At 44.4% G+C, this 17,291-nt stretch overlaps 1 pseudogene; it reads left to right on the top strand.

Annotated features, from left to right (window-relative positions):
* The first annotated feature begins 418 nt into the window (after nucleotides 1–418).
* On the top strand, nucleotides 419–537 carry LOC134970431 (5S ribosomal RNA; annotated as a pseudogene).
* The last annotated feature ends 16,754 nt before the right edge of the window (nucleotides 538–17,291 follow it).

The following is a 17,291-nucleotide window of genomic DNA, read 5'->3' as shown; positions in this document are numbered from 1 at the left end:
CTATTTCGCTACCTAGGCACTTCTTAATTATTATTATGTAGCGCAACTCAGGCTCTTTTTCTCATTTAACAATATTTAGGATATTGGTCTTCTGACTCAGCATATTAGCCTGTTACACATTGACTGTTTGTGATCACACCACTTTACCCTCAACCCTTCATATTTCAATAGGTGAGACTAACCTACCTCTCTCATCCACTGTCCGCTATAACATATAAGACAGTGGACAGCAGAAGGTGGGGTCCCCTCCCGATTCTCTACCTATTATTTCTATATAATTCTGTACCCTCTCATCCAGATGCGAGACCACTCTCTGCAATGCCTACAGTAACAGAGAACCTGCGCTACTAACTGGACAGCAGAAGTACCCTTGTTGCTCATCCTCTATTACACTCTCTCATTTGTGTCTCAGTGTTGCAATTACTGCCATATTTCAGCGGAAACGCCCAATCTCATCCGGTTTTGGAAGCTAAGCGTTGACAAGCCTGATCAGTACCCAGTTGGGTGACCACTTGGGAATATCAGGTGCAGTAAAAATTCAACCTATGATCACAAACAGCAGAAGTGTTAGAGCAACTTCCTTACTTTCAAAGTCTGTATCTAATTTTTTGATTACCCTCCTGACAATCGTTGATTAGAAGTAATTCTCTTTTGGCAATTTTTGTTTCTTCATTAATGTCGTTTGGTATCAAATTTTTACAAACGTCTTTTTACATTAGGATCTTTTTTGTAGCAAACAGAGTTTCCACCAAGGGGACTACCATCAGTTAATTGGTATTCCAATTATGAATTATATTACAATTATACTTTTTTCTATGCCTTCCTTCTAGATCACATAGGTCAATAGATCTCTAACAACCTATTATTATTACCACAGTGATTTCACTCTAATGTTATTTATTTGTACTCCTTATCTTGATCGACTTAGGCATATAATTGTTTTTCGATAAATTTTTCACCATAAGTGCTCTTAATTTTTCATCAGGTTTATCCTGATTTTTGTTAATGATTTCTGCTAATCAATTTTGATTCATAACGTATCTATTATTTACCTTATTGTTATACTTTATACATTTCAACTAATATTTCTGTGTAGATTGTTACCATTATATGTATACTCTGTGTATTTGAACATTTTTTGTATCAAACTATCTCCCCCCTTTTTTTATGTGATACTAAATTAAAAGTCAAGTTTTAATAAATTCATAAATTTCAAAGTGTGCCCCAACACAGAGTCTTTCTTTTTTCTCTTCGCCTATCATTTCAAGACATTAAAAGACAAATTGGCAGCTTTATACAGAAATTTGGTATTTAGTACCTCCTCTAGCACTTTCTTTCTGATGCATGATGACACTATGCAATCAATTTTAGGTAACAAAGGGTCATCCTGTCTTAAGTATCCTAGGCCTCCCAAAATCTTAATCCAGCTATGGGTATAGTAAGTGATGAGACAGACTACTGTTCTCGAGCTTGCCCTTGCTTGATAGTGAGGGGGTACTCTTGGGCTTTTTCTGGTAATGGTTGGGTTTGTTTTGGAATTCAGTTTTGCTTTATTTTCCTGTTATACAGTTGGCAACACTGAGCGCAAGATGTCAGCAACTCACTGACAATGGTGAGTCTACTGATTTATTCATCTTTAGCAGAAAAAAATTCTGTCCTGTGTACACAGTTGTGTACATGTAACGCTAGCATAGAAGTGTCAAAAATTACATTTATTTTGCATCCATGTTTATCCTGATCCCGAGTGATGGAAGGCAGCTATATGCGCAATCTCTAATGATAGTGTATCAGAATTCTTCTTCTGTATATGAGAAGAGCAGGATGTAGTATGTGTAAACTAAAGCTGCACATATGCTATTATACTATGTAGACAAAAGTGATTGAACACTGACAGCAAATAGATCAACAAGATTTTACTGACGTCAATACTTTGTAGCGCCATTACGTGCAGTGATTACTGCAGACATCCTTCTTGGCAAACTGTGCACAAGTTACTGGACAATAGCAGGCGGTATGCTTTGCTATTCCGCCTTAAGTATAGTGACCAACTGCAACACTGAAGAAGGTTGAGTCAGTCTAAAATGCACCCATTGCTCCAATTCATCCCAGAGATTCTCAGTGGGGTTAAGATCTGGACTCTGAGCTGGCCAGTCCATCCGGGTTACCGAATTCTCTGTATACCAGTCCAGCGTCGCCCGGGAAGCATGACATCACGCAGCCCATGATGATCCCTTTTCAAACTTGGTTAGCAGCTTCAGGCAAACCATTTCATTAGCAAATAATCTAATCAGTGCCCCTCTACCCATTTTATACCTCCACGAGCATTTGTCTGCTGCAGGGGCACCCAATTTTATTTGGGGGGGTGTTCAATCACTTTTTTCTACAGTCTAGTAACAATATGGAAATTGCAGCACTGGACACAGCAGATTATAGAAGCAGGCAGTGGGTATCTTGTTATACAAGACACAACCTGTGGCGTTTGCATATTTTCACACAGCCACTGTGTACAAAGATGCAGGGGCTATGCAATTTGCATCCACCTCTGAATCAGGGGTGGTCTTCAGTATGCCGACTGTCGGGATCCCGGCGCACAGTATACCGGCGTCAGAATCCTGACAGCCGGCATACCTACACTTTTTCTCCCTCGTGGGGGTCCACGTTTCCCCTGGAGGGAGAATAAAATAGCGTGGCGCACGTAGCACGCCACCATGCCCGCAACGTGGCGAGCGCAGTGAGCCCACAAGGGGCTCATTTGCGCTCGCCATGTTGTCGGTATGCCGCCGGTCGGGCTCCCGGCGCCGGTATGCTGGTCACCAGGAGGCCGGCCGCCAGCATACCATACTACACCCCTGAATCAGGCCTAGAGACAAAGGCTTTCATTAACAGCATTTTAAATGGTTTATTGTTAGCTACCTTGTCCTTGTCCTGAAATTACTCTGCTGCTAAATGTCCACACCCTTATAGAACTTAATACAATTTACAGTACATTAGTATTATACATTGAATTCATTTTCATTGTAAATTAAAAAAAAAATGTCTGTAAAGGAATCCAAGAAAGTTAAAGTGGGAGGAAGAAAAGAAAGAGAAAAGAAAAGAAGAAAATTGTTAGAAGCTGCTAGTCAGTGTGCTAAGTTGGATCATTTTATTGTAAAACAACCTAGCGCTACTCAGTCTGTTCAGTCAGTAGAAGTGGAATGTGTACTGCCAGGTGAACTACAGCCATCAACTGGCCCTGTTGCTGCTTTATTGCTTGAACATTCTGAAGCTGAAACTCCAAGTAGCTCCCCATCTCTGTTGGATAGCTCTGTGCAACCTGATAAACCTGGCCAATCAACAGATCATAGTGACATAATGTTATCTGTAGGCTCTGCTGTGCCTGTAATGGAGAGTGAGGAGAATGCTGCTGTGCCTGTAATGGAGAGTGAGGAGAATGCTGCTGTGCCTGTAATGGAGAGTGAGGAGAATGCTGCTGTCAGGGCCGGCGCAAGGTATCTCTGCACCCTAGGCAAAGTTTCAGCCTAGCGCCCCCTAATCTGCAACACCGACCACCTCCCGGAGGTATCATTCTACATAGACAGAGAAAAGGGATGACACTCAAGGACTTTTAAAATGAAAAGATATATTGTAATATGTATAAATGTTAGGTGGCATATTAGGAATCGATAGGACGCTGAGGCCAGTTTCTCCGATGTGCTGTGCAAACCCCCCCACCCTCTGTGGTCCCGCAGAAACCCCATGGGCTACTTACCATATGTTGTTTTCTCTCATTATTGGCAGGGTTCTTCCTACAGTCAGCCGCAGCATTACAGCGACGCAGCTGGGTGCAGACATGTAGTCAGGTGCTGCTTGCTGCTGGAGAGCCGGGATCCAGGGCCCTGGTGGAGGTGAATCAGGGCTATGAGGAGCGACCGTGGGGGCGCCCCTCAGGAGCAATAGTTATATCTGCCTCCTATGTGCCTTCACATGACTTGATGATACACGTGTCAGCAAGGAGGAAGAGCTGAGGCACTATGCAGTGCAGCCCGATAGTGGCAGCTTTACCTGATTAGACCTGCAGCCGCTGCCGGTGCAGTGTAAAAGGAGGATGTCTCGTACAGAGACACCCTTCACTTTATTGCTTGATGAATTCAGTGGCACCCTCCAAGGGCCGGTGCCCCTAGGCAGCCGCCTAAAGCTGCCTAATGGAAGAGCCGGCCCTGGCTGCTGTGCCTGTAATGGACAGTGAGGAGAATGCTGCTGTGACTGTAATGGAGAGTGAGGAGAATGCTGCTGTGCCTGTAATGGAGAGTGAGGAGAATGCTGCTGTGCCTGTAATGGAGAGTGAGGAGAATGCTGCTGTGCCTGTAATGGACAGTGAGGAGAATGCTGCTGTGCCTGTAATGGAGAGTGAGGAGAATGCTGCTGTGCCTGTAATGGAGAGTGAGGAGAATGCTGCTGTGCCTGTAATGGAGAGTGAGGAGAATGCTGCTGTGACTGTAATGGAGAGTGAGGAGAATGTTGCTGTGACTGTAATGGAGAGTGAGGAGAATGCTGCTGTGCCTGTAATGGAGAGTGAGGAGAATGCTGCTGTGCCTGTAATGGAGAGTGAGGAGAATGCTGCTGTGCCTGTAATGGAGAGTGAGGAGAATGCTGCTGTGCCTGTAATGGAGAGTGAGGAGAATGCTGCTGTGCCTGTAATGGAGAGTGAGGAGAATGCTGCTGTGCCTGTAATGGAGAGTGAGGAGAATGCTGCTGTGACTGTAATGGAGAGTGAGGAGAATGTTGAAAGTTCTGCCAGGGCAGTAAAATGTGCAGGTAGTGTGGATGATGTTGAGACTGTCTATAATCTCTTTTCAAGTCCACGGCTAAGTGAGAGGACATTTTTTTTTCAAAAACACCCTATTCAACCAGTTGACAGCCTTGATTTGCCATTTGTACCTAAAAGAGTGTTTAAGAGAAAAGATAACTCACAGCGTTTTTGGATTAATTATGACAAAGTTTCAAATGCTCTGTATTGTTCAGTATGTTTAGCATATAGCAAAGATACAGAAAGCAATACGTTCATTGTAGGTATGAAGACAAGGGGGGTCATTCCAAGTTGTTTGCTCGCTAGCAGATTTTAGCAGCATTGCACACGCTAGGCCGCCGCCCTCTGGGAGTGTATCTTAGCTTAGCAGAATTGCGAACGAAAGATTAGCAGAATTGCGAATAGTAAATTCTTAGCAGTTTCTGAGTAGCTCAAGACTAACTCCTACACTGCGATCAGCTCAGCTCGTTTCGTTCCTGGTTTGACGTCACAAACACGCCCTGCGTTCGGCCAGCCACTCCCCCGTTTCTCCAGACACTCCCGCGTTTGATCCTGGCACGCCTGCGTTTTTTCCGCACACTCCCAGAAAACGGTCAGTTTCCGCCCAGAAACACCCACTTCCTGTCAATCACACTCCGATCACTTCAACTATGAAAATTCTTCGTTCGGACGTGAGTAAATCTACTAAGTTTTGAGCTAAAATGCGCATTTTCGCCTTAATCGCTCCCTTGCGAAAATCGGCAACGAGCGAACTCGGAATGACCCCCATGGACACATGTTTATCAAAGAATTGATGAACATGAAAACTCTAAGCATCACAATAAATGTGCTGAGGCCAATATGTATACTGTAATGCACAAAGATGATGGAGAGCTGGTATTCTCTGTACAGAAAAAGAAACATAGAGAAGAGGTCATAGGTAACAGACAAGTTGTGGAACGAGTGATTGGTGTTATAAAGCTTATAGGTAAAAGAGGATTGAGCTACCGTGGTAAGCAGAGCCGGCCACAGGCATAGGCAAACTAGACAATTGCCTAAGGCATTTGATATGTCTAGGGGCATCAGCAGCTTCTGCTGATTAAAATGATATGCAGCATGTCTATATTCTGTGTGTAGCATTTCATATGCAGATACAGCCACAGTCTCACACAGTATATAGGCATGCTGCATATCATTTAAATCAGCATAAGCTGCTTGTGCATCCTAACCACATAGCAATGCAAATAAGCTGCATTTTCATAAAAAATGTGCCCGACGTTAGCATTGAGGAAAGATTTATGAGGACACATCTGTATCCAAGCAGAGGTCACAGTGTTAGTGGCAGTGTGAGTGCTATGTGCATGTGAGTGGGTTGGTTATGCAGTAGTGTTCAGAATATGTGTAAGGAGCATTATGTGTGTCATGTAAAAATGCATTAATAATGTGAAACATATGTGTAAGAGGCACTGTGTGTGTCATTATGTGTATAAGGGCATTAATAATGTGCGGCATATGTGTAACAGGGTACTACTGTATGTGTGTCATTATGTGTATAGGGCACTAATAATGTGCAGCAAATGTGTAGGGGGCACTATGTGTGTCATTATGTGTATAAGGGCATTAATAATGTGCGGCATATGTGTAAGGGACATTATGTGTAAAAGGGCATTAATAAAGGTTGTCATAATGTGTAAGGCGCATTATGTTTATAAGGACTTTAATAATGTGTCTCATATGTGTAAGGGGCATTACTCTGTGGCATTATGTGTATAAAGTGCTCTACTATGTGGCGTTGCATATAGAAAGGGCACTACTGTGACATCTAATGTGAATAAAGAGCAATAGGGTGTGGTGTAATGTGAATAAGGAGCAATTCAGTGTGATGTAATGTGAATAAGGGGCTCTACTGTGAGTATTAACGTTTATAAGGTAAAGTGATACTGCTGTGGGATGTAATATGAATTATGGACACTATCGCATGATCAAATGTGAATGAAGTTGCAGTACTGTGTGGCATAATTGGAATTGGGGTTACTATTGTGTGGCCATGCCCATTGCCAGCAAAAACACACCCCTTTTTGGGCTGAGCACCAAATGTGCGAACTGTTCCTATTTAAAATATAGGCGGTACAAACACCAAAATAAGGACTGCTATGGGTGAGGGGTGATGGTGCTGGGAAAGAGGTGCAAGGTCAGAGGCGGAACCAGCGGTGGTGCTAGGGGGCACCAGACAAAATCTTGCCTAGGGCATCATATTGGTTAGGGCCGGCTCTGGTGGTAAGACTGCAGAAGCTGCGTATACCTTAGATGGTCCTGTTTTAGATCATGGTAACTTTCTAGAGCTAATTATTCTGCTTAGCAAGTATGATCCACTGCTGAAAACTAGAGATGAGCGCCTGAAATTTTTCGGGTTTTGTGTTTTGGTTTTGGGTTCGGTTCCGCGGCCGTGTTTTGGGTTCGAACGCGTTTTGGCAAAACCTCACCGAATTATTTTTGTCGGATTCGGGTGTGTTTTGGATTCGGGTGTTTTTTTCCAAAAACACTAAAAAACAGCTTAAATCATAGAATTTGGGGGTCATTTTGATCCCAAAGTATTATTAACCTCAAAAACCATAATTTACACTCATTTTCAGTCTATTCTGAATACCTCACACCTCACAATATTATTTTTAGTCCTAAAATTTGCACCGAGGTCGCTGTGTGAGTAAGATAAGCGACCCTAGTGGCCGACACAAACACCGGGCCCATCTAGGAGTGGCACTACAGTGTCACGCAGGATGTCCCTTCCAAAAAACCCTCCCCAAACAGCACATGACGCAAAGAAAAAAAGAGGCGCAATGAGGTAGCTGTGTGAGTAAGATTAGCGACCCTAGTGGCCGACACAAACACCGGGCCCATCTAGGAGTGGCACTGCAGTGTCACGCAGGATGTCCCTTCCAAAAAACCCTCCCCAAACAGCACATGACGCAAAGAAAAAAAGAGGCTTTTTACTGATATTTGGTGTTTTGGATTTGACATGCTCTGTACTATGACATTGGGCATCGGCCTTGGCAGACGACGTTGCTGGCATTTCATCGTCTCGGCCATGACTAGTGGCAGCAGCTTCAGCACGAGGTGGAAGTGGATCTTGATCTTTCCCTAATTTTGGAACCTCAACATTTTTGTTCTCCATATTTTAATAGGCACAACTAAAAGGCACCTCAGGTAAACAATGGAGATGGATGGATTGGATACTAGTATACAATTATGGACGGGCTGCCGAGTGCCGACACAGAGGTAGCCACAGCCGTGAACTACCGCACTGTACTGTGTCTGCTGCTAATATATAGACTGGTTGATAAAGAGATAGTATACTCGTAACTAGTATGTATGTATAAAGAAAGAAAAAAAAACCACGGTTAGGTGGTATATACAATTATGGACGGGCTGCCGAGTGCCGACACAGAGGTAGCCACAGCCGTGAACTACCGCACTGTACTGTGTCTGCTGCTAATATATAGACTGGTTGATAAAGAGATAGTATACTCGTAACTAGTATGTATGTATAAAGAAAGAAAAAAAAACCACGGTTAGGTCACTGGTATATACAATTATGGACGGGCTGCCGAGTGCCGACACAGAGGTAGCCACAGCCGTGAACTACCGCACTGTACTGTGTCTGCTGCTAATATATAGACTGGTTGATAAAGAGATAGTATACTCGTAACTAGTATGTATGTATAAAGAAAGAAAAAAAAACCACGGTTAGGTCACTGGTATATACAATTATGGACGGGCTGCCGAGTGCCGACACAGAGGTAGCCACAGCCGTGAACTACCGCACTGTACTGTGTCTGCTGCTAATATATAGACTGGTTGATAAAGAGATAGTATACTCGTAACTAGTATGTATGTATAAAGAAAGAAAAAAAAAAACACGGTTAGGTCACTGGTATATACAATTATGGACGGGCTGCCGAGTGCCGACACAGAGGTAGCCACAGCCGTGAACTACCGCACTGTACTGTGTCTGCTGCTAATATATAGACTGGTTGATAAAGAGATAGTATACTCGTAACTAGTATGTATGTATAAAGAAAGAAAAAAAAACCACGGTTAGGTCACTGGTATATACAATTATGGACGGGCTGCCGAGTGCCGACACAGAGGTAGCCACAGCCGTGAACTACCGCACTGTACTGTGTCTGCTGCTAATATATAGACTGGTTGATAAAGAGATAGTATACTCGTAACTAGTATGTATGTATAAAGAAAGAAAAAAAAACCACGGTTAGGTCACTGGTATATACAATTATGGACGGGCTGCCGAGTGCCGACACAGAGGTAGCCACAGCCGTGAACTACCGCACTGTACTGTGTCTGCTGCTAATATATAGACTGGTTGATAAAGAGATAGTATACTCGTAACTAGTATGTATGTATAAAGAAAGAAAAAAAAACCACGGTTAGGTCACTGGTATATACAATTATGGACGGGCTGCCGAGTGCCGACACAGAGGTAGCCACAGCCGTGAACTACCGCACTGTACTGTGTCTGCTGCTAATATATAGACTGGTTGATAAAGAGATAGTATACTCGTAACTAGTATGTATGTATAAAGAAAGAAAAAAAAACCACGGTTAGGTCACTGGTATATACAATTATGGACGGGCTGCCGAGTGCCGACACAGAGGTAGCCACAGCCGTGAACTACCGCACTGTACTGTGTCTGCTGCTAATATATAGACTGGTTGATAAAGAGATAGTATACTCGTAACTAGTATGTATGTATAAAGAAAGAAAAAAAACCCACGGTTAGGTCACTGGTATATACAATTATGGACGGGCTGCCGAGTGCCGACACAGAGGTAGCCACAGCCGTGAACTACCGCACTGTACTGTGTCTGCTGCTAATATATAGACTGGTTGATAAAGAGATAGTATACTCGTAACTAGTATGTATGTATAAAGAAAGAAAAAAAAACCACGGTTAGGTCACTGGTATATACAATTATGGACGGGCTGCCGAGTGCCGACACAGAGGTAGCCACAGCCGTGAACTACCGCACTGTACTGTGTCTGCTGCTAATATATAGACTGGTTGATAAAGAGATAGTATACTCGTAACTAGTATGTATGTATAAAGAAAGAAAAAAAAACCACGGTTAGGTCACTGGTATATACAATTATGGACGGGCTGCCGAGTGCCGACACAGAGGTAGCCACAGCCGTGAACTACCGCACTGTACTGTGTCTGCTGCTAATATAGACTGGTTGATAAAGAGATAGTATACTACTAATATTATATACTGGTGGTCAGGTCACTGGTCACTAGTCACACTGGCAGTGGCACTCCTGCAGCAAAAGTGTGCACTGTTTAATTTTAATATAATATTATGTACTCCTGGCTCCTGCTATAACCTATAACTGGCACTGCAGTAGTGCTCCCCAGTCTCCCCCACAATTATAAGCTGTGTGAGCTGAGCAGTCAGACAGATATATAATATATATAGATGATGCAGCACACTGGCCTGAGCCTGAGCAGTGCACACAGATATGGTATGTATGTGACTGAGTCACTGTGTGCTGTGTATCGCTTTTTTCAGGCAGAGAACGGATTATAAATAAAAGTGGTGGTCACTGGTCACTATCAGCAAAACTCTGCACTGTACACTACTGAGTACTCCTAATGCTCCCCAAAATTAGTAAATCAAGTGTCTAAACAGAGAGGACGCCAGCCACGTCCTCTCCCTATCAATCTCAATGCACGTGTGAAAATGGCGGCGACGCGCGGCTCCTTATATAGAATCCGAGTCTCGCGATAGAATCCGAGCCTCGCGAGAATCCGACAGCGTCATGATGACGTTCGGGCGCGCTCGGGTTAACCGAGCAAGGCGGGAAGATCCGAGTCGCTCGGACTCGTGAAAAAAAACATGAAGTTCTGGCGGGTTCGGATTCAGAGAAACCGAACCCGCTCATCTCTACTGAAAACCCATCTAGATAAGGTAATTAGAAGCAGCCAAAAAGCACATGCTGTAGGCAGCAAAGGCAGAGGAAATATTGTGACATTTTTTATCAAAGACCACAGTGAACCAGATCATAGTTACTGTTTCATCTTTAATCAAACAGTTTATTTCTAATGAAGTCCAAGAAGCTGGAATGTATTCTGTACAGTTAGACACTACCCAGGACATTTCTGTGAAGGACCAGTGCTGTTATTATTTGTTACGTTACTGATCAAGTACATGAGCGACTTCTGTCTTTAGTCAGCTGCACAGATTCTTCTGGTAAGGAATTTTTGGAATTGTTTAAAAAAGTCCTGGGAGAAAATGGTTTAGATATTATGAAGTGTGTGGCAAATGCGACAGATGGTGCAGCAAATATGCAGGGCACATACAAGGGGTTTTCAGCTTGGCTAGGCATAGACTCACCAAATCAAGTTCACGTTTGGTGCTACAGTCACATTTTAAACCTAGTCATTGGTGATGCAACTCGTTCCCCCTTAGCTGCTGCATCACTCTTCTCCTTGCTTAATGCAGTTGGTGCCTTTTTTAGGGAATCATTTCTCCGTATGGACATACTAGAAAGCTTCACGACTGCTAAAAGTGGCAACCAAATGAGATTACAGACCATAGGCCAGACACGTTGGTGGGCTAAAGATGCAGCTTTATCCAAAATATTTGGTACCTATAAAAACAGAGAAAAAGCACTCTTTGTAGATGTCATTCTAGCCTTGAACAATGTTGAGTCAGAGAAATTTGCACCTGATCTTCGTGTCAAAGCCAAGTCACAAATAGAAGCCCTACTAAAATACGAAACCATCATGACTGCGTTTTTACAAATTTATGAATATTTCCGATAACTACATGCTTATCTCAGTATTTGCAAACAAGTGGCATTGATTTGTTGAAGGCTCAACAGATGGTTACCTCTTCTCTAGAGCAACTGGTAGTGATTCAGCGAGACCTTGCAAGTGTAAAGCTTGAGGTTGACAACTTTATCACAGAGGTAAAAGAAGAACTAGATAGAAGATTACCTGAAAACTTACTAGAAGTCCAGGAGGATTTTCCTGAGAAGAGAATCCGAAGGAAAAAAAGAATGCCTGGAGAACAGATTCCAGATGATGTAATTACTGATCCGCTGAAGGATTTTGAGGTTGGCATTTACAACAGGGTCTTGGATGCAGCAATTGAAAGCCTGAACAGCAGGTTTGCCAAGAATAGTGCAATTTTCAGAGATCTATCTTGTTTATCTCCTACACAGTTTGATGAGGTGAAAGTTCATTTGCCAGCCGATGTCTTGGAGAAACTTGGAGATATACTGACACGGTATGATGCGCAAGCAACCACAGCCAGTCTGCAGTCAGAATTAGTCAGTTTAGCTAAAAACTGGGATCGATTAAAACTTAGACTACCAGAAGAGTATCATCTTACCAGGCTTGATGAGGCGGTAGATGAAATTGAAGAATTGTCATCCACACATAGTTCTAAAGAGGTTTCTGATGAGCAAAAGGTAATATGCAAGAGATGCCTAAACTGTGCTGTTTGTGTATATAACGCTCTGAGACAATACAGTTTATATTCAATGGCGTACAAGAATATAGGCCTAGTTTATAAATACTTGCTAACACTCTCTGCCACACAGGTAGCTTGTGAGAGATCTTTCTCAAAATTAAAAGTGGTGAAAAACAGGCTACGTTCCATTCTTGGAGAAACACATTTGGCAGCTTTTATGCTGATGGCTTTTGAGAGAGATGTTTTGATGAACAATGTGGACAGTGATACTGTCATTAACAATTTGGCTACCCAAAGTGCATTATTATGAAAAGATTTATTTTTGGACTGAGCTAATAGAAACCAAGGGTTATATATATTTGTTGGCTGTTTTTGCTGGTGAGTCGATGTTTAGTTGTACTATAAAGTTTGGATATTCTGCAGTTTTCTGTTGATGTAGATTAGAATAGATACAGGTAAAATGTATTGTGTATAGTTTGCTCTACTGATGCACCCTTCAAGGTGGAACCCATATATATACCATAAGATTACAGGAAGACAAACAGTGGCAGTTTTGCTTTTGACAAAGCGCTTCTGAAAAGAGAGCATCCAGGCCTGTTACCAGACCCCGCCCCTCAACAGACTCCATCCCCATTAGGGCTGCTTCCATAAATTTCCCGGGCTGTTTTTCAATCCCAATCCACCCCTGCCTTTCCCTTAAAAACACACACACATGCACGCGTCTCTTTCACTTACACACACACACACACTCGCCTCTCATTTTAACACACACTCATAAACGCCACTCACTTGAACACACACACACATACGCATTGAGTGCAGAATCATTGATACCATGTGTTAACTAGAGATGTGCACTTGAAATTTTTCGGGTTTTGTGTTTTGGTTTTGGGTTCGGTTCCGCGGCCGTGTTTTGGGTTCGACCGCGTTTTGGCAAAACCTCACCGAATTTTTTTTGTCGGATTCGAGTGTGTTTTGGATTCGGGTGTTTTTTTCAAAAAACACTAAAAAAACAGCTTAAATCATAGAATTTGGGGGTCATTTTGATCCCAAAGTATTATTAACCTCAAAAACCATAATTTCCACTCATTTTCAGTCTATTCTGAATACCTCACACCTCACAATATTATTTTTAGTCCTAAAATTTGCACCGAGGTCGCTGGATGACTAAGCTAAGCGACCCTAGTGGCCGACACAAACACCTGGCCCATCTAGGAGTGGCACTGCAGTGTCACGCAGGATGGCCCTTCCAAAAAACACTCCCCAAACAGCACATGACGCAAAGAAAAAAAGAGGCGCAATGAGGTAGCTGTGTGAGTAAGATAAGCGACCCTAGTGGCCGACACAAACACCTGGACCATCTAGGAGTGGCACTGCAGTGTCACGCAGGATGGCCCTTCCAAAAAACACTCCCCAAACAGCACATGACGCAAAGAAAAAAAGAGGCGCAATGAGGTAGCTGTGTGAGTAAGATAAGCGACCCTAGTGGCCGACACAAACACCTGGCCCATCTAGGAGTGGCACTGCAGTGTCACGCAGGATGGCCCTTCCAAAAAACACTCCCCAAACAGCACATGACGCAAAGAAAAAAAGAGGCGCAATGAGGTAGCTGTGTGAGTAAGCTAAGCGACCCTAGTGGCCGACACAAACACCTGGCCCATCTAGGAGTGGCACTGCAGTGTCACGCAGGATGGCCCTTCCAAAAAACACTCCCCAAACAGCACATGACGCAAAGAAAAAAAGAGGCGCAATGAGGTAGCTGTGTGAGTAAGATAAGCGACCCTAGTGGCCGACACAAACACCTGGCCCATCTAGGAGTGGCACTGCAGTGTCACGCAGGATGGCCCTTCCAAAAAACACTCCCCAAACAGCACATGACGCAAATAAAAATGAAAGAAAAAAGAGGTGCAAGATGGAATTGTCCTTGGGTCCTCCCACCCACCCTTATGTTGTATAAACAGGACATGCACGCTTTAACCAACCCATCATTTCAGTGACAGGGTCTGCCACACGACTGTGACTGAAATGACGGGTTGGTTTGGACCCCCACCGAAAAAGAAGCAATTAATCTCTCCTTGCACAAACTGGCTCTACAGAGGCAAGATGTCCACCTCATCATCGTCCTCCGATATATCACCGTGTACATCCCGCTCCTCACAGATTATCAATTCGTCCCCACTGGAATCCACCATCTCAGCTCCCTGTGTACTTTGTGGAGGCAATTGCTGCTGGTCAATGTCTCCATGGAGGAATTGATTATAATTCATTTTAATGAACATCATCTTCTCCACATTTTCTGGAAGTAACCTCGTACGCCGATTGCTGACAAGGTGAGCGGCGGCACTAAACACTCTTTCAGAGTACACACTTGTGGGAGGGCAACTTAGGTAGAATAAAGCCAGTTTGTGCAAGGGCCTCCAAATTGCCTCTTTTTCCTGCCAGTATAAGTACGGACTGTCTGACGTGCCTACTTGGATGCGGTCACTCATATAATCCTCCACATTCTTTCAATGGTGACAGAATCATATGCAGTGACAGTAGACGACATGTCCGTAATCGTTGTCAGGTCCTTCAGTCCGGACCAGATGTCAGCGTCAGCAGTCGCTCCAGACTGCCCTGCATCACCGCCAGCGGGTGGGCTCGGAATTCTGAGCCTTTTCCTCGCACCCCCAGTTGCGGGAGAATGTGAAGGAGGAGATGTTGACAGGTCGCGTTCCGCTTGACTTGACAATTTTGTCACCAGCAGGTCTTTGAACCCCAGCAGACTTGTGTCTGCCGGAAAGAGAGATCCAAGGTAGGTTTTAAATCTAGGATCGAGCACGGTGGCCAAAATGTAGTGCTCTGATTTCAACAGATTGACCACCCGTGAATCCTTGTTAAGCGAATTAAGGGCTCCATCCACAAGTCCCACATGCCTAGCGGAATCGCTCCCTTTTAGCTCCTCTTTCAATGCCTCCAGCTTCTTCTGCAAAAGCCTGATGAGGGGATTGACCTGACTCAGGCTGGCAGTGTCTGAACTGACTTCACGTGTGGCAAGTTCAAAAGGTTGCAGAACCTTGCACAACGTTGAAATCATTCTCCACTGCGCTTGAGACAGGTACATTCCACCTCCTATATCGTGCTCAATTGTATAGGCTTGAATGGCCTTTTGCTGCTCCTCCAACCTCTGAAGCATATATAGGGTTGAATTCCACCTCGTTACCACTTCTTGCTTCAGATGATGGCAGGGCAGGTTCAGGCGTTTTTGGTGGTGCTCCAGTCTTCTGTACGTGGTGCCTGTACGCCGAAAGTGTCCCGCAATTCTTCTGGCCACCGACAGCATCTCTTGCACGCCCCTGTCGTTTTTTAAAAAATTCTGCACCACCAAATTCAAGGTATGTGCAAAACATGGGACGTGCTGGAATTTGCCCATATTTAATGCACACACAATATTGCTGGCGTTGTCCGATGCCACAAATCCACAGGAGAGTCCAATTGGGGTAAGCCATTCCGCGATGATCTTCCTCAGTTGCCGTAAGAGGTTTTCAGCTGTGTGCGTATTCTGGAAACCGGTGATACAAAGCGTAGCCTGCCTAGGAAACAGTTGGCTTTGCGAGATGCTGCTACTGGTGCCGCCGCTGCTGTTCTTGCGGCGGGAGTCCATACATCTACCCAGTGGGCTGTCACAGTCATATAGTCCTGACCCTGCCCTGCTCCACTTGTCCACATGTCCGTGGTTAAGTGGACATTGGGTACAACTGCATTTTTTAGGACACTGGTGAGTCTTTTTCTGACGTCCGTGTACATTCTCGGTATCGCCTGCCTAGAGAAGTGGAACCTAGATGGTATTTGGTAACGGGGGCACACTACCTCAAGAAATTGTCTAGTTCCCTGTGAACTAACGGCGGATACCGGACGCACGTCTAACACCAACATAGTTGTCAAGGCCTCAGTTATCCGCTTTGCAACAGGATGACTGCTGTGATATTTCATCTTCCTCGCAAAGGACTGTTGGACAGTCAATTGCTTGGTGGAAGTAGTAAAAGTGGGCTTACGACTTCCCCTCTGGGATGACCATCGACTCCCAGCAGCAACAACAGCAGCGCCAGCAGCAGTAGGCGTTACACGCAAGGATGCATCGGAGGAATCCCAGGCAGGAGAGGACTCGTCAGAATTGCCAGTGACATGGCCTGCAGGACTATTGGCATTCCTGGGGAAGGAGGAAATTGACACTGAGGGAGTTGGTGGGGTGGTTTGCGTGAGTTTGGTTACAAGAGGAAGGGATTTACTGGTCAGTGGACTGCTTCCGCTGTCGCCCAAAGTTTTTGAACTTGTCACTGACTTATTATGAATGCGCTGCAGGTGACGTATAAGGGAGGATGTTCCGAGGTGGTTAACGTCCTTACCCCTACTTATTACAGCTTGACAAAGGCAACACACGGCTTGACAAATGTTGTCCGCATTTCTGTTGAAATACTTCCACACCGAAGAGCTGATTTTTTTGGTATTTTCACCAGGCATGTCAACGGCCCTATTCCTCCCACGGACAACAGGTGTCTCCCCGGGTGCCTGACTTAAACAAACCACCTCACCATCAGAATCCTCCTTGTCAATTTCCTCCCCAGCGCCAGCAACACCCATATCCTCCTCATCCTGGTGTACTTCAACACTGACATCTTCAATCTGACTATCAGGAACTGGACTGCGGGTGCTCCTTCCAGCACTTGCAGGGGGCGTGCAAATGGTGGAAGGTGCATGCTCTTCACGTCCAGTGTTGGGAAGGTCAGGCATCGCAACCGACACAATTGGACTCTCCTTGTGGATTTGGGATTTCGAAGAATGCACAGTTCTTTGCGGTGCTTTTGCCAGCTTGAGTCTTTTCATTTTTCTAGCGAGAGGCTGAGTGCTTCCATCCTCATGTGAAGCTGAACCACTAGCCATGAACATAGGCCAGGGCCTCAGCCGTTCCTTGCCACTCCGTGTGGTAAATGGCATATTGGCAAGTTTACGCTTCTCCTCCGACAATTTTATTTTAGATTTTGGAGTCCTTTTT

The sequence above is a fragment of the Pseudophryne corroboree genome, chromosome 11, assembly GCF_028390025.1.
Source record: "Pseudophryne corroboree isolate aPseCor3 chromosome 11, aPseCor3.hap2, whole genome shotgun sequence".
NCBI lineage: Eukaryota > Metazoa > Chordata > Amphibia > Anura > Myobatrachidae > Pseudophryne > Pseudophryne corroboree.
The sequence above is the reverse complement of the archived record's forward strand: the minus strand, read 5'-3'. Positions and strand labels throughout refer to the sequence as shown.